This window comes from Sminthopsis crassicaudata, chromosome 5 (assembly GCF_048593235.1).
Source record: "Sminthopsis crassicaudata isolate SCR6 chromosome 5, ASM4859323v1, whole genome shotgun sequence".
In the NCBI taxonomy this organism is placed as follows: domain Eukaryota; kingdom Metazoa; phylum Chordata; class Mammalia; order Dasyuromorphia; family Dasyuridae; genus Sminthopsis; species Sminthopsis crassicaudata.
This window is the reverse complement of record NC_133621.1, coordinates 143,640,635-143,659,585: the sequence shown is the minus strand read 5'-3', so window position 1 is coordinate 143,659,585 and position 18,951 is coordinate 143,640,635. Positions and strand designations below refer to the sequence as shown.

At 39.2% G+C, this 18,951-nt stretch overlaps 1 protein-coding gene across 9 annotated transcripts in view; it reads right to left on the bottom strand.

The window, feature by feature from the left end:
- The window catches only part of ATXN7L1 (ataxin 7 like 1), a 241,256-nt gene that overhangs the window by 89,981 nt on the left and 132,324 nt on the right, over positions 1 to 18,951 (bottom strand). Inside the window, exon 1 of one of the 9 annotated variants that reach the window (XM_074268387.1) lies at positions 9,264 to 9,394. The exons of the other annotated variants lie outside the window; for them this stretch is intronic. The gene's annotated coding sequence lies outside the window, so the exon portion shown is untranslated. Of the gene's footprint in view, positions 1 to 9,263; positions 9,395 to 18,951 lie in introns of those variants that run through there. 9 annotated transcript variants of the gene reach the window in all.

Below are 18,951 nucleotides of genomic sequence, written 5' to 3'. Positions count from 1 at the left end.
ACATGTACCTAGTAGGTCAAGCAGTTAAAATTGGAATTCTATGTGGGTACTGGACCAGAAGGACAAAAGAGAGAGATGTGGGGATTAGGAATAGGATTTGATGTTGTTGCAGAAAGCTATTGCTGGAAACTCGACAGCTGTCATTCAAAAGCAAAGGTCAGAGTTTAGCTGTTACTGCTACACTTGTTTACATTAAAAAATGACATCTTCCCAGCCTTATTGTATGCTGCCTCTAGATTAATGAACCCTCCTCTCTCACTCACCTGTCCAACCCCTCCATTCCACCTCATTTCCATCCTCTGTATAAACAGTAAGGAGGGCACAGAGAAGCTCACTCATGGAAACACTGATTCTGTGACTGGTTCCTCTTTCCCTATTTTCTTCTCTACTTGTGGGGCAAAGTAACTCTCCCAAACCAGTTATTAAGTGGAGAAGTTGGCATAGGGATCAATGGAAGAAGCATATCCACTTAGGCAGTCAAATATTAGACACAAGCCAAGGAATCTACAGTTTGTCAAGGAAGTTATGATGTAGCCTACAGTGCTGGTTCTTCTCTACTTTGATACACAGCACAGTAAGTCAAAGGGCAGCTGTCCCAAGGGAGTGTGCTGGCAAATAGGAATGCAAAGCACAGGCCATTTACAAGGGAGTTTGCACCCATCATAAAGGTCTGCGGATCTAAGAGCTGGAGCACTGGACTGAACTGAATTAGGAGACCAGATTGCAGGTGGTCAAATCATTTCTATCTTTGCATAGGAGATTTTCAATTTGGTGAAAGGGAATATGTACATGTACCCCCTTATATTTATGTCTATACACACAGCCAATGTATGTATATCTATATACATTAATGTATAGGTATATACATATTTGTGTATCCTATAAATATCTACATAGACCCGGTCTATAATATAAGGATAGTATTATATGTGATAACATGTAACATAATTACACATCTATATATCCTGTCAAATATAACTATATAATAGGTACACATATATCATGTGTACTATACAGACACACATACCCTATTCAGAGCTGTTTCCCCCATAGAATACAAGCTTTTAGAAGGCAGAGACTGGTTCATTGTGGTCTCTGTCCCCAATGCTAAGAGGATGCCTGGTATACTGCAAAGACAAATCTGCCAACAGCTGTGGATGAAAGCAACTGTCAGAGGGGAAAGCCTGAGGGGAGGGGCAACGGTGTCACAAGGGGCAACTTGCAAGATGGGGAATGAGTTGGAAACTGAGGAAGCTCACATGCTGCCTGGCTTTGAAACATAGACACCGTTAAGGGCAGCTGATTGTTTCTGCCTTTATCTCTAATGCTGTATGCTATCTGGGACACATAAAGAAGGTAGGTCTAGGGAATGGCCATCTTTCTCAGAGGAGGAGTACTTGAGCTATGAATGGAGACAGAGGGAGAAGCCCCGTAAGTTCTGCAGCTAAGTCTGCAGTAGCAAGGACCAAGCAGTCAGGGGTCATTTATTTAGAGCTTTTAAACGTCTTGCCCACCATTCCCTAAGAGTGGACAGTTAGTGGGGAGGAAGCTGCGGCCTCTGTGTCAACCAGGTGTTGCAGGAATACTCCTATGCTATGCTATGCACTAGCTGTGGGCCGGTATGTGTCTACCCAGAAGGACAGGTTGTGATGAAAAGATCTGCTGCATACATTTCATTCATCATAGCCCTCTGAGGTAACCCTGTGGAGTACAGCAAGGCAGCAAGACCTGGCAGCCAGGTTACCGGGAGGGAAGGAGAACAATGGGACAGATTTACATAATACCCATGTTTGCTATGGTCATTAATGAGAAACAAAATAATAGTATTAAGAGTGTGAGCCAGAAGCAAAAGCCATTTCCAGTGCCCTGATATCAGGGATATGAAGGATTAATTTTTTTTCTCTTTGATTTTAATTCATGAATCTGGGAAGCCTGTTTTGGCGTCAGAGGGCCAGAATTGTTCTCTATTGTTCTCACTTATACACGATACAGCTAAGAACCATTTAGGACGTTGGTAGATCCCATTCAAAATTCCAGTAAGAAGTGTTCTAAATGAACTGGGATTTCCAGCTTGAAAGCCCAGGCTCAGTAGCTGGACTGCAAGTACCATCACTGGGTTATGCAAATACGTGCACTGCATGTGGGCTGAGCATGCTGCATTAATAATGAAGCGCATGAGGAGGCTGAGCACATGGAGGCAGGTAGCAGAGAGCCCTGCCAAGATCCTCTGGTGTACGTTTTTCTTGCTCTGGGAATGACTAGGCTTCATGTCTCTTTACTAAACATAAATTAAATAAAATGCTTCAATTAAAACGAGGCAGAGCCTGAAGTGTTTCAAACCATTACTGGCTTTTCCTGCAGCCAGTACAAGTGTAGAGCAGGTGACAAATGACCAGTCAGGGGAAAGGTTAGCCAAAGGCCTTCTATAATTCAGAGAGGGGTGAGCAGTACTTCATTGACTGTGCCAGCCATTCTTTCCCAAGGCCATCTCTTCCTCAGGATACCCCTGCATTCTTTCTCCCTGCCATGACACCAATTGCTTCCGCAATTTGCTGCTACTATCAGTTTAGAGAATGTGCAGGAACCAGCTGTGCCCTCCTTAGGTGTCTGACACTCTGGCATTTTTCTACTTCCTCAGGGAAAATAGAAGAGCCCAGAAGTTTATAGCTCTGTCCAGAGAATACCTGGCTAGTACACTTGGAATCCTGAAAATACATTCAAGCCTTCCAACCACTGGGGCAATCTTCCTTTATGTAAGTATCTCAACTGTCCTGGCTAATTATTCATGACACTATGGTAAAACTCCTGGGATCTTAACATTTCACAAGGAATGGCTGGGATTCACCATAGGTGTATTCTGATATGAGAGTTAGGTGAAAAGAAAACATTTGTGATAAGTGTATCATAAATACATCATAATTAACCCATCCACTCAATTTTGGAGAACATCCAATGTCACAAGTAGGAGAAGGTCATTGAGACTTTGCTCCAGGATGAAAACAATTTATAGGACACTAATAATATTTGCTTTACTAAAGGTTACTAAAGTAACCAGAAACAACTGAGTTTAACACCTAGTTAGCAAGAAAAATTAGTTAGAATTGTAAATTACCCAATGGTTTGCCAATGTCTGCATCTCAGGGGAGTGCTTTGTCTGGTTCCTTAATTTCCCTAATAAGGGAGTCCCTACCTCCTTAGCAGGATCCAAGGGCATGTGTCATGCCGCTTGCCCTAGGCATAATTTGTACTATTTGTTTCAGGTGCTGATGCTCCAAGTGTTGAAGTTTTAGATCTATCTTTAGACAGGCTACCTAACCTTACCTCAAATGTAAACAATGACATCATTCTCTAAATGATTACAGCAGGGGCTGTTTAAGAAAACAATTTTGGTCAAGAATATATTTTCAAGCACTGTCCCATAGGGACATTGTATATTTTAGAATTTAGTTTAGGGCCTCAACCATAGCCAAGGAATTTCTTTTTTTTCTTTTTTTTGAGGCTGGAGTTAAGTGACTTGCCCAGGGTCACACAGCTAGGAAAGCCAATGAATTTCTAATACTCGATTAACCTTTACTAATTATTTAACTAATCATTTAATAATTATTTCTTAACCTTGTTATCATGGGTAGCTTCACCAATGGGTCTTCACTTGGCCTAGACCCTAAGAACAAAATACAGAACATATACATTAATGAAGTCTTATCATATGGCTCAGATAACGGAAGTTGCTGCAGCAATTGTACTCAAAAGCCCATACAATACAACCGACTCCATCACCATGAGAGGCATTTTAAAACTCAGTGCCCTCCATTTTTTCCCCAGACTTCTCTCATTCTCCAATATGCCTCTGCACAGTCAGGCACTTGCATACAGTTGCCAAATCAAGGGAATATATTAGCAATATAAAATGTAAGCTCCATGAGGGGAGGAACTGTTTCATTTTTGTCTTGGTATCACCAATGCTCAGTATAGAAGCCTATTACTAGTATGTGTTTAATAGAGCTTAGTGATTGATTAAATAGATAATTGTCAAGGGAAAGGAAGCTTTCTTTTATAGGGCAGAATAAAAACCTGATCTACTTTTCTGATTCCTGTGTGCAGCATGGTGGAGGATTGTGGGGTCTGAGAGAGGGCCGGGATAATGCAAATTTGGGCAGATCCTACAAGCAGTGAATGTAGGGGTGGGTGGCTGACCAATAAACAACTGAGTGGGAACCTTCCTAGATAAGTTCACAAAGGTTTCCCACTAAATTGAAACTTCTTAATGTTGTCTGGCATCTGGCATCCTTTTTGGAATGTTTTTAAATGCTTCCAATAAAACACGGAAGACTACCCACACCAAGGAAAACACTTTTCTGGCATCGTGTCCATGAAGCTCAGCACAGTGTGTGCCACATACACAACTGATTGATTGGACCGTAAATTTAGGGTTAGAAGGAATCTTCAAAGACACTTAGTCAAACCCAAAACATTGAGGCCCAATGTGGTAAAATAGCTTGCCCACAGTCACACAGGTCATTAGTGAAATAGCCAGGATTGGAAACAAGGTCCTGTGATGCGAAATCTAGTACTCTTTTCTTTGCATGATGTACTCTTCTATCTTAGGGTACCAAGGGAAAAAAGGTAAACAGATGTCCAAACAGCATACTAAAAACGGACATAAATGCTCTCTTTCTCATATGCACATACCTGAAAGTCCAGGCGTCCTCCTCTGAATTCAATGAAAACCTATGCATTAACTTATAAATGTGTGAGGAGTCAGACTCAGAAGGAAAGAGTGACCTTACACACTCTTAGTTTTGTGTAGCAGAAAATATAAAAAGTCCTAACTACTGGCTTTAAAACTGAGGGCCACCCAAAAGGGTTCTTACAAATGGCTCTTTTTTGGCCACTGTCTCTGTTTTCCTTAAAGAAACTGTCATTATCCTCATGGGGGAGGTGTACATGTGTATGAAGGTATTGTCATTCCTTTCATGGGTCCTCAAAGAGCTTACTTGTTGGGCTCCAGCTATTTTTTTTTCCTGGCTAATCCTCCTTTCTCCTATCCCACAAACACAATGAATCTACTAGTGATCAAGTTCTGATACCTTAGCCATTCTGATGGCTACTGGTCAGATGGGTGCTATTGGCAGGCTCTATAGCTTAAGCAGGGAGGAGGAAAGAGGAGGAGAAATCAAGGAAGAGGAAAGGGAGGAAAAAGAAGAAAATAAAGGGAAAGAACAAGAGAAACAAGAACTATAAATAGTGTAAATAGTAAACATAATTATTATTAACTATATTATATAATATTATAAAATATAAATAGCATAAAGCACTTATAGCATGCTTTAAGATTTGCAAAGTATTCATATGATTGAACATGACTGAACAAAAGGTGCTGTTATTATCCCTGTTTTATAGATGAGGAAATTGAGGCAAACAGAGGTCAAGTGACTTGTTCAATTCAAATAGTAAATATCTAAGACTGTTTTTTTTCCTGAGGCTGGGGTCAAGTGACTTGCCCAGGGTCACACAACTAGGACGTGTTAAGTGTCTGAGACCAGATTTGAACTCGGGTCCTCCTGAATTCAAGGCTAGTGCTCTATCCGCTGCACCACCTAGCTGCCCCCTATCTAAGACTGTTTAGATGTGAACTCAGGTCTCCTGATTCCAGGGCTAGCTTAATATTTATCACCTAGTTTCATTTGTTGGGGGTAAGGGTGTAATTGCCTCAGATGGTATCAGCCTTTCCTGCCTTAGTACAACCTATCTGTATGCCAAATAAAGTCTGCTTTTCAGTCACGAAAGGTGGGGAAGGTTGGAACTTATACAATCAAAGATCCCAGAGTATCTAAAGAGAGAGGATCCAAAAAAAAAAAAAAAAAAAAAAAAAAGAGAAGAAAAAGAAATAATCATATCTTCATTAATTCATTTAAAATCCCACTGGGCCATTTCTATAGTTATATTTTATATCTGTAAGGGTGTAGGTGGTAGAATGGATGCTTGTGTAAGTTTCATCTTCTCACTGATTGATCTCAGAAGTTGGGCAACCTCCACAAGGTAGCTTGGGCAAATTCCCATGATGACAAGCTGCTTCTTAGGGTGACAGGCTATTGCTTCTCCCCATTCTAAAGAAAAGTTCAGGCCAACGTAATGTCCAGTGGCCCCCTGGCAGCATCTGTCTTGGTTTTATTCCTATTCTTTAATCCCTCTTTACTTGAAACTTCAGGGGAGACAGTGAATCAAACATTTTTTAAGGGCAGTTGGGTTTTTGGAGGGGAGTGCAGAATCAATTCTGGACAAAAGTTCTTCATTACACCTTTGCTGGGAACATTTCTCCCAAAAACTCTGTCCTAAACTATGTCCCAGTCCATTAAAAAACAAAACCAAACCAAACCAGAACACATTAAAAACAACTAGCATACCTCCTCAAAATTCCTTTGTGTGGAAGCCGCTTGTCAGAGCAGAGACAAAGCTGGACTCAGAAATCAAGGTTCTTGGCTCTGAGGACAAGTTGCTGTGTGATTCTAGGTTAGTCACTTCAACTTGTTGGGTTTCCATTTTCATATTGCTAAAATTGTACTATAGGATCTCCAAGGTCCCTTCTAGTTGTAGGATTCAATCACCTATTATCTTTAAGTGCCTGGTAACTCGTATGTTACCCTCTTTGCTAATAATAGAGTTCTGGTCCTTCTGATACTGATATGCATTGGAGGGCTGAAGCTCACATTTGTACAGAAACCAGTTTTCTAAATTATGAACTCCTGTATACCACTGGGAGGCATTTTATCACAATGAATGTAGAATAAGAACTGAGTTCAAATCCTACCTTTGACACTAAATATTGTATTACTTTGGGCAAGTTATCACTTCTCTGGGTCTGTTTGCTCACCTATAAGATGAAAAGATTGGATTAGTTGGCTTCTAATGCCTTTTCCAGCTCTAAATTTATTATAGATACACTCCTAGCATATTACACTGAATAGCTGCCATTTATATAGTGCTTTAAATTTAAGGTTTACAATACACCTTTACATAAAATTATCTCATTTAATCTTCACAACCATCCTATGAAATAAGTATTATTATCCCCATTGAGAGTGTTTGAGACAGATTTTGAACTTACTTCTTTCTGACATTATCCCTCATGCTATCTGCTTTACCTGTTCTTTTTGTTTTGGATGGTCAATGTTGAAGAAGACAACCCTTTAAGATACTGTTTTTGCTTTGGTAACTGCACCGGTGGGGAAGGAACCCATTTGCTTTGGGGAACTTATTTTAGTGTGGGCTGCCCAAAGACTGGTACCATATGTTGCAAAAGGGGAGAAGTCAGTAAAAGCTACAAATAGAGTGTGACATGTCAACTTCTCCTACTAACATATACTTTCACTCTGAGGCAAAAGAAAACATGTACTAACTCTGTCTTTTAGCACCTGACCCCTAGGAATGGCAGAAGCTAGAAATTTAGGTACCCCTTGGAGCAGTGAAGAACGTCTGGTGCCAAGATGATTAACCACCTTCCACTTCTGGTAAACCAAGTTGCTAATTGCATGCCAAATATTCAGGTCAGATGCTTGCAATTCAAATTGTATCTGTATCTGCCAAGGCATGTATTTTCTGCTACAAGTTTTCAAAATAGAACAGAAAGCTTGAGATACAAAATCCTTGGAGAAGGCAGCAGTAATACAGTACATGTTGGAGAGAGAGAGAACATCTTTTAAGAGAGACCCACAAGACACCTGTTTCAGATAATTTCAGATTTCACAAAAAAAGGTTGTGGAAGGGAGGTCAGGCATGACATTGCCAGATGGGTCTTTATAACAGTTTTGTATTCCACTATCAACAGGAATGAGAAGCTCTGTATTTAGGAAAACTAAACCCTGTGGAAAGTAAAAGTACCCAGAGCAGGATGGAAGAGCGAGGAATAATGGGTTAGTGGCTAGGATTCTGGTACTTGAGTCAAAAAACCTAGGTTTGAATTTTACCACAGACACTAGTGGTATGCCTGTGGGCAGTCACTTAACCTTTCAAAGCCTCCTTTTTTTTTTGCTGTGAAATTGGGATGACAATACTTATGTCAAACTCACAAATTGGTGGGGAGAACATCTGACAATCTTAAAGCACTTGCCATATAAAATGAGAGTAATTCTTTTGTATCTTTCTGTTTTTATAGCCAGATAATGGATGTAGAGAGGGAGGGCCTAGGCCTTTACAGAGAGAAGGAGGAGCTTATTTTTAAAACTTCTTGAGTCTATTGATTTCTAGTTATTGAAGGCCTGAAGTAGCACTGTTAATTATTGGTGTAATTGAACAGTCATATAGTAATAGTGGTAGATGATGAATCAAGGGATCCAATATAATTCCCAACCTTTTATGTAATACCTTTGTGTGACTTCATACTCTAGTCTGACAGAAGATATACAGAATTGGCCATATACAGATTAAACTTTCTTTTTAAAATGGGTATTATGCTTTTCATCAAGCTGTTGGAAACCAGAAAGACCTTAACCAGGAAGTACCTAGATTCTCATGTGGAGCTATAAGAGAGGGAAAGAGGGAGGGGAGAAGGGGAAGACAGACAGAGAGAGAAAGAGAGAGAAAGAAAAAAAAAAAAGAGAGAGAGAGAGAGAGAGAGAGAGAGAGAGAGAGAGAGAGAGAGAGAGAGAGAGAGAGAGAGAGAGAGAGAGATGGAGATGTTGGGGCTGAAGAAGAAGGAAAGGAATAGATATCATTAAAATAAAATCCTACGTTAATTATTAAGACTAGGAAGACTGGAAGTCTTCAATCTTATCAGCACTGACCCGAAGCTTGAGCCTTTCTGTAGCTCAGTTTCCCTCAGAATGCTAGTGCATGAATGTTTGCAATCTGGAATGGAAAACTTGATAGCTATGACACAACTTTATTTAATAATCCAGTCCCTTTTGCTTCACCTAATAGGGTAATAATATCTTTGGGGCACATGTTAGAAAATGGGCCCAGACACATGGCTCACTATCCATTCGATACAGTCAAAGTAAACCTTTAAAAGAGGCAGTGAAATTCCTGAGAGAAGTTCTTTGTTCACTTGAGTAAAACCCCTATTTCCTTTTCCCTCCAATTATCTTTTAACCTCCTTTTGGATCTAGAGTTTGGGAAAATTCTTTGTAATTTCCACTTTTTCCAAGGGAGTCAAAAAATCTCATACTCTCCCTCCTCCCTTGGCCCCTACCCATCCAAGGCCCTGACTAGTTCCAAAACATTAGAGTAGGGGGATGGGATGGACCAGGGCCTGTAGTTATACTTACAAAGAGCTGGTAGCTCCAGGCCTCCTCTCTCAAGCACACATGCAGCGTCTTCACCCTTCTGCTGCCACTGGGTAACCAACTAACACAGGGAACCAGCACTAACTACAAAGCCATAGGGAGCCGGGGGAGAGAAAGTAACAAAATTTCTGCCCATGCTGCCTCCTCCTCCTCCTCCTCCTCCTCCTCCTTTCAACTGAAGCAAAAGAGGGGGAGGAACTAGAGGCCTGATTCAAATTTACCGCAGCAGGGGCAGGAGACAACAGGGTACTGAGCCATTTTCTTCCTGGAGCTGCTGGAATGGTTCCTGGACCATTCAGCCCAGCCCAGCTTTGAAGCAGCCCATCATTAATAAACGTATTCCAAAGTCTCCCTAATTGTTCCAATGCAACCCGCCGCCTCCAAATGCTGCTCTTCTCCTCTTCTACATTTCTGCTTCTATGCTTACATAACCCACGTGTCAGAGCCACCCCTGGATGCTTCACACAGTGGGGAGACACCAACTGGAAAGGTGCAGAGACACATGCACATTCAAGATGCTGAGTGGCATTCTTTTGTGACATTTTCTGAAAAAACAAAACAAAACAACAAAAAAAAAAAAACACCAAAAAAAACCTTGGATCTCTAGGCCCTACAGGAAAGATGTAAAGGTTCCTGGTTAGACTAGCAACCTCTGCACAAGTAGTTCCAAGCAACCTGTCTATCCTTCAGTTTTCTTAAAAGATGAAGTTTTAGTAATAAGAAAATAATTTGGTCACTTGCTATTTAGTGATTCTTCCTGTGACTTGCCCTACTCAAAAGTCTCTAGTTCAGCATTTAGTAATCACACCCAAACTAACCAATCAGCAGCAAACCAAATCCCAGGGAGCTCTCCTGAGAAATTCCTTTATGGATCTGAGTTATGAAGAGCATGACAGAGGGCACAGAGAGGGAGGGAGGTCTTTCCCCTAAAGCCCCATCATCACTCTCAGCAGTGACTTAAGGACTAGTGCTCCCTCTCCTGGTTTTAAGAGAAAGAATCAGAGTTGTTACCAAATACCTCCCAAATGATAACTTGGGCTCTTCATTAACATCTTCCCCCTCCATTAGCCACACCGGCTTGCTTCCAGGACCCTCATTTGACAACTGAACTCTACTTCCTAGGATTCAGTGTAAATATTTCATATGAACTCTTGCATGTTACAGGCTATCAGAGAAGAGGAAAGCATGGTGACACAGAAAGTTAGAGGCATTCCTAAATGTTGCATAGAGAAATTAAAAACCTGTTTTGCCTATTTATGCATTCTAGTTCCATTTCCCAAGCTGTTGCTCCACCATGCTTGGTTGTTAAGGTGGGCAATCAGGATAACAGCTAACAGGATTGAAGTGTCCCAGCACAGCAGAGAAGGAGATATTCAAGAGAGGAAATGAGAGCTGAGATGAACAGTTTTTGGAACCATGGGATGCTGTATGTATGTATATGTGTGTGTGTGTGTGTGTGTGTGTGTGTGTGTGTGTGGGCATGCGAAGTGGGAAAGACTGAATCTTTCTTTTATTGTAAGAGGTGATATCAGGCAGTTTGGGATAGCAGAGTCTACTACATATAGAAGTAGTGAAAACTGTACCAAATGTGGAAGCAGGAATACGGATTTTGATCCTGTTTCTGCTTCTTACTGTGTGATTTTGGGCAAGTCATTTCCAAAGTCTTCAAAGGCAGAGAAAACTTCCTCAGCAAGGAGCTCGAGTTCTAATGAGACCAAAAACAAGTGGAGGTAATAGTAACTATAATCTCTACTTAACAAGATTATTGGGAGATTCCCATTAAATAAGAGTAGAAAAAAATATAAACCTTAAAGAGCATAAATGCGTGCTTTTGTTATATTTACTGTGATGAGAAATCCTTATTTCCCAAAAAGGCAGCATGACCTCCTCTTCTTCCTCTTTCTTCTTACTAGCATTTTATAGCTCTTTAAGGTTTGGAAAGCATTTTACATATTACAATGATATTTGATCCTTATATGGCTATGAGGTAAGTGCTATTCTTCTTATGATGAGGAAATTGAGTGTCAGAGATTAGATGACTGTCCAGGATCACAACAGGTAGTGTCTAAAGAAGTATTCAGACTGAAGACTTATTAAACTGTAAGTACCTTAATTTCTCCACTTTACGCAAATAACTGCTCTGGACCAAAAGACTAGAAGATTTGGGTTTAAATTCTGCCATACTAGTTGCCAGGAACTATAGGCAAGTCACTTGGCCTCTGTGTGCCTCAGTTTTCTCATTCATAAAATGGGGATGAGAGTATCCCTAGCACCCACCTCATAGAATTATTGCAAAGTCCATGGGAGAGAATACCTAATTATTTCTCAAACATTAATGGGTGACATGCATGTCAGCAATTATGATCAAAGGACTGAGTGAACTAGATCTAAAATATACTAGGCCAAGAGGAGGTGGGGAGGTTAAGACAGAGGAAGAACAGAGGGAAAATCCATAGTTTTGCCAATAATAAACCCCAAAGGAATTGCCTCTGCTTTGGGAAAGTCCATGAAACAATAAAAAAAAATGGAACCACACTTACTCCTTCCCAAGTCTCTGTGTATCAGTCCTCTCTTTCTCCCCAAACCCTATGGCTCAGTGACAGCTGATAATAGTGTCAGTGCCCAAAAGGAAACCAACATAGAAGCAGCTTACTTCCCTCTCAACATTTTCATCTTAGGCACAGAATTAGAGAAATATCTAAAGCAGAAGTTCTTAAATTTAGGGGTGTCATGAACCTTTTTGCAGTCTGATACAGCCTTCCTTCTTTAAGAACAGAATTCTCAAATACATAAAATAAAATACAGAAGATTAGAAAGGAAACCAATTATATTTCAATGATCAAATTAAAAAAAAAATCATGGATTCCATGTTTCTAAGTATTTTTTTTTTTTTGGTAAAGAGTTCATTCAAATGCTAATGTGTAAGTAGGACCAAAATATACAACTTGTCATCCCTTTTCTCATTTGGATTCTTTAGGATCTTTAGATTTGAAGTGGATTAAATAATGCATATAATAATAATCATGAGAGCTAATACTAATGCAAAGATTTGGTTACAATGTAATTTACATATATTATGTCATTTTATCTGCATAATAGGTTCTGGTGGTTATGCGGAGCAAGTATTTTATGATCACCATCTTTTCAGATGAAAAGGCTGAGACTCAGAGATGCTATATGATCCCAGGATCAGGCAACTAATAAGTGACCCACGGACTGGAATCCAGGGCTTCAGATTTAAAGACCAATATTCTTTCTAGTATCTCATAAGAGACTTTCATTTGTAAGATGAAAAATGTCATTTCAAATTTCCATTTCTACTTAAATTATAGCATTTAAAGCCAGGACTGAAACATCTTCCTTCTTCCCTTATGCTTTTCTTCTCTGCATCCTCCTCAATTTAAAATTTCCAAACCATTCAGGAAATGCCACTAGGAATAGCAAAAAATATCAGCAAATATTTATGAAAGAAGGGGTTGGTCTGATAGTGTTCTAGGATAAAGGGTTAAACAAACCAGCTCTAGATTACTTAAGATACTGTCCTTACAAATTACACCTTGTAAGCTTCAGGAAGGCTCAAGTACACTTAATCTTTAGTTCTACTTCTCACCTCTGCATGACTAAGCTGATGAAGAGCTGCCATCCATGACATAGTAACTGGGACAGTCTGAAATCTCAGGTACCCAGCCAGAGAGCCTCCAGGGAAATCTGAGGAATGAGGTGCCTGTGCTCACCAATGCTCTCAAGAGGGCAGCAAGGAGCTCTTTCTTATCTCTCCTCTGAACCTCCAGCTTTACCACTAGCACGCATCAGGATCTACCAGGACAGGGAGGGGACAGAAAGGATTTTCTTATTAAGTAAGCAGAACAAGGAAAGCAACATATACCAGCATACCTTAGCCTGAAGTCTATGGACTTTAAAAACTTGTTTTAAACAATGATTTAAATATATATATGTATTTTTTTTTGTGATGTTCAGTATTTTATGTTATAAAAGCATTATTCCGAGCATCTATATATAAGCTTCACCAGACTGCTATAGAAATCTGCGACACAATAAATTCAACAGCATTATGGGAGTAGAATGTTGCAATATATTGCCAGGTCTAGTGGATGCATTGGTCAGTTTTACTGAGATGCTTTTTCAATAATTTTCTTTTAAGTTCTTTGTTACAAGAGATGGCTCACTAGATAAGGGGGGAATATATTCAGAAATGAAGGTAATACAAAAACAATGAATTAGTAAAAAGAAAAAAAAAGCACACACTCTGCACTCTTTCTTCCCTCTAAGACTAGGAGGAGGTAAGCTCTTTTACTAGAAAAGTTTGATTTGACATAATTGATCATCAGTCAGGCAATGTGATATTCCTATAATGATGAGGCACATTGTGAATTGTAATCACATAATATCAGAGTTGGAAAGGATCTTTTCACAATCACATATTCCTCCACCTTAGAGATAAGGATGCTCTCTCTCATAGTAACTCATTTTTATATATAATTCTTGCCACTTAAAAAATTGCTCTCCTTACAACAATCCCCATTTTACAGAGGAAAGTGGGACTCAAAGAGGTTGATGTAGCTAGGTCACAAAGCTAATACATTTTAAGTACTCAGATTTTATGGGTGAGAAAGACAGTTGCAGAAAGGTAGAGTGATGTATACCACATTATGCTCAGTGATAAAACTGAAGCCACATTTCAGGGCTCTTTCTACTTTTACCACAATACCTCCCTTATAATGATCTGAATTTAAGGGAAGAAAAAATTTAAGCTACACCCAGTAATCTCTATCCCATAATTACTATTCCCTAGAAAGAAACATTAAGACAAATTAGATTATTGGCAAGCAGATTTTTCCTTACCAATCATATTGACCCCTCAAGTCACTGCAAGGACAGTATTATTTAATGAAATAAGATTTAAAAATTCTGATCATACAATTTGATTGTTCATGCGGGTTGTTCCTTGCACAGTTGATAATTCTACTATTTTATAAATATGTGAAATCATAGCTTCAGCCTTTTGGTTCCAACTCTTCCATATCTTGACATGATCTATTTTGCTCAGTTACTAAGGTTATGGAATTTTTCCATTGGAGATCTTTTTAAGATCAGGAAGGTCAATCACCTAAAGATGAATGGATTAAGTATAATTATGGTTTGAGTCAAGGATGACCTCTAGACATCTCTTTCAGTTTTGTCATTCAATACCAAATGACATTTGCTCAGGACTTAACAAATTAATTCAAATAAACAAGTCCTGAATTTGGGCACTTGTAGGTCAGAAACAAATGTAAACAGTCATCAGTTCTTGTTATTTTTCTACAATATCTTTTACATTATCATTCCTTTCTTCCTTTTCTTTCTCTCTCTGTCTCTCCATTTCTTCCTTTCTCCTTCCCTCTCTCTCCCTCTTCCCCTCCTTTTTCCTTTTTCTATCCATATATCTATTTACTCAATTATCCATTTACCCATCCATCCATCCATTCATTCCCTGCTCTATACTGACATAACTATGACCCCAATTTTGGATTTTATCTTCTCTCTCAACTTTACTACTGTTATCTCACCTCTCAATTAGTTTCCTTGCTGCTAATCTTTCTCCCTCCCAGTCTATTCTTCATACCACTGCAAAGGTAATCTTCCTAATGCACAGTTCTGACCATGATATCCCTGCTCAAAATCCTGCACCGACCTTGTTTTTGGCATTTTGGGGCCCTGTACAATGCAGCTCGAACTCAACTTCTCAAAGTCATTACCTAATACTTTTCCTTCACACATTTTGCATTCCTGCAAAATTTATCCCCTGAGTTTGATCTTAATCCGTTTGGCCTCTGTAATATTCATGGGTGCCATATCTTTCATGAAGCTTCCTGGATTCCCGCAGGGGAAAATGTTTTCCTTCCTTAACATTACTTAAAGCATTTTGTCCAGTTTCCACTTTTGCCTTAATCACGTTCTAGCTATTTTCACACTCTGTGTGTATATACATTTATAATCATTTATAAGCATACTGGTCCTCAAATGTACTTAAGACAGGCAAGCAGTTATTCTATCATTGTTCATCTCTGTACCCCCAATGCCTAACACATAATAGACACTTAAAAAATAGTTGTTGAATTGAACGGAATGTATCAATCTGTTAGCTCTTCCCATTGCTTTCAGCAACTTCAGACAATGATTTCCTTAAGGCCCTTACATCAATAAGCCCACGATTATAGGAATCTCTGCCCTTTCTCTATCTTTTCTATTTGGTATGATCTGAGTCAGAACTATCATTGCTGAGGTCCCAAACTGGGTTTGTTTTGTTTATTTTAAACCCTTTAAAAGGTCTTAACATTTCTATGCAGTACTAACAACAACAAAAACCTCACGGTTTCTATTTGTCCTTTCTCTTTGAAGTTCAAAAACTTAACCTCCTTCACAAAATCTCTATCACTCACCCCCACATGTATGACTCAGCTCTTCTGCTCCAGCATGAAGAGGGACACATATATATTTAAACAGGCACAATGCATGGTGCTATATAGTGATTTTGAACTCCTCCGTCTCCCCAAAAAACACTCAGTTGATAAATCCTATCAATCCCGGATATTCTTGAAATTAAAACTTCCATATAAGTTTCAGGCATTAGTCCCAGCAGCCATCATTGAATGGGGAAATCACCATGGAGAAAGCATCAACCTTCGTCAACACCAACTGTTGACCAACTGCCACCAAAGGGCAGGTAAGCTCCAGGGCCCTGGGAATGGCAGCACTATCTCTTCTTTCTCCCCCTAGGTCTGCTTCCAGCCCAACTCTCAAAGCCATCATCCTGGAAAGTGACTTCTATTACCACATCCTGGCAACTGTTCCTGCAGGTGCTGTAGCCACAGCTACTGAAGATCCAGAAATGAAATTTCTCACGAAAATCCTTGGCACCAGCACCTGGTCTAACATTAGAAACAGATGATTGTATTATTGGAAATGGCATTAAAGAAGATAAATCACTCTATCTGCTTTGCCACATCTTAAGGATCTCCAAGGGACCTTTCCATCTAACTTGAAACTAAAACTTCAAGGTATTGTCTCCCACATTAGAATGTGAGCCTCTTGAGAGAAGGGACTCTCTTACTTTTTTTATTTATTTACGTCCAATGCTGGGGACATCATAAAGCACTTAACAAATTCCTATTCATCCCTTCATGGAAAGAGAAAGGTAGGCACTGCTTCCTGAATCAAAGTTAGAATTCTTTACAGGGCCTACTTTTCCCAACCCTCATAATGCCATTTTCCTCTATGATAGGGGGTGTGATTCTTACTATATGACCCAAACATAGTTGACCAGTAAAATTTCTTCCTTGGGAGAAATATATTTATGTTATTTTCACACTATTTACTAAGATCTAGGTTATGTGAAAGATTTTATATACTTCCATTCAAGACCTTTTTCTTTTAAGACCGACATTTGTACTACATGTCCCTTGTACTCTATCCAGAACTTCCATTTGTCTTCCTACAGATGAAGTCAATCAGAGCTAATTATCAGCAAAATGATGAAGTCCTAAAGCAGTGCTCCTCAAACTTTTTAAATAGGGGCCAGTTCACTGTCCCTCAGACTGTTGTGGGGCTGGACTATAGTAAAAACAGAACCTCACACTCTCTCTCCGCCCCTCGGCCCATTTGCCATAACCCGGCGGGCCGCATAAACGTCCTCAGTGGGCCTCATTTGGCCCGTGAGCCGTAGTTTGAGAACCCCCGTCCTAAAATGTGGTTCAGTGAGGCCAGTTTCTCTTTTCTGCTCCCTGCCCCCATCTTCCCCTCTTCTTTGCTATGCCCCCGGCTCAAGAGAAAAGTCATTTATACCAAGATCTCCTCTTCAAAGTATCAGACTGTCATGGGATATGTGTATGCATTTGTTTTACTTGGCTATACTTAACTGTTACAAGTGAAGACTTAAAAACATTTTTCAGGGGAAGAAAGGGGAGGTATGATAATAGTGATACTCAAAAAAGGAAAGAAAGAAAAGATCAATGAAGCTTTCAAAGTAATGCTCAGAAGAGAACAGAAAGAGATTCAAGGGGAGACACAGATAAGCAGGATAGCTTTGAAATTAATGTGATGATTTTATTATTTTCTTTTAGAAAATGGAGATCATTCATTGTTTCACATGCAATCTTTTTTTTTTCCTATTCATTGTAAATGAAAATATTCATGTTTGTCAAGTTCAGAATAAAAACATATGCATTTATGTATGTAAAAACAATCCTATGAGTTACCTGAAGAACCAGCCTTTTCTTTCAAGTAGTCATCCAACAAATTTCCTTGATCTTTGCCAATGACAGGAAATCACTACTTCCTTCAGACAATCTTATTTCATTTCTGGACAAATGTAGCTAATAGGAAGTCATACACACACATATATGCACACGTGTCCACTATATATAGTGTATATATAGACTTTCACTTTTATATTTGTATCTGCTTGCCCATAATTTCTATATAATGCCTACAGTTCTATCCTTTGGAACGGTGAATTATAAGTCCCCAACCTCTTCAGCAACCTTTCAAGGAGGGAATTGGTTTTTCCTCACTTCTTTCATAAGTCCAAGATTAGTCATTACAACTATATGGTGTTTTAATTTGTTCTTTTCGTTTGCATTGTTGTAGTCATTATTGAATTCTGATTGTTAACTTGCTTCTGTATTGGTTCATATAAGTCTTTCTGTGCTTTTTAGAATTTTTCATCAAAACAAACCCAAACAACAGAAATCCTATGAAGAGGCAGTGAGGGATAGGCATGAATGAATAAACATTTATTAAGTGCTATGTCTAAGCACTGGCAATACAAAAAAGAAAAATAAGGCAGTCAATGTCTGCCCACAAGGACCTCAATCTAATAGAAGGTAAGATTCATGGAAGGCCTTAGGCCTTGGGTAGATGGAAACCAGACCTGTTGTTGGGAAGCAGCTTATTTTAAAAATTAATTATTCTTGCTAATTAGCTTTTAAGGTTAGTTGTGTTTAAACTATTGACAAGTCCAAGAACTGTCAGGATTCTCTGAATTTTATTTCCTTGGCACAGAGTTCCTAATCATAACACTGTATACTGTATATATATCATAAGATATTTACAGTTCAGTTAAACCAATATAGCTCTGTTTATTTTGAATGTTTGAAATATACTCTGCCTCATCTCAGATTTTTAGAATCCCGAGCTGCTTTCAAGGATCAGCCCAAAGACCACGTTCTCCATGAAGTCTTTCCACATAACCTGAGTTGCTGATGTCTCCACACCCCTAAATAATCTTGTATCTATTTTGCATTTACTCCTATAAATTAGTAGTTCTCCCTAACAGATCATAAACTTCTCAAGAGAAGGACCTATATTGCTGTGTTTGTATTCCCAGGGTCTACTACATGGTAAGCACTTAATAAATGCTTATTGATTGATGTTGCTATTTCCCAATGTCTCTTGGACAGACTTTGCATGATATGTGCTTATATTTTTGAACTCAGAAATCTCAGGAGAGTGCTATTCTAGGGCAGGAATTCTTTATCATTTTCATGTAATTGATCCCTTTGGCAATATCCTGAAGATTAGACCCCCTTCTTAGAATAATTTTTAAAAAATTATGGGGTATGATGGTAATGATACAGGTCAACCAACAAGCAAAAATGACTGAGCGGGT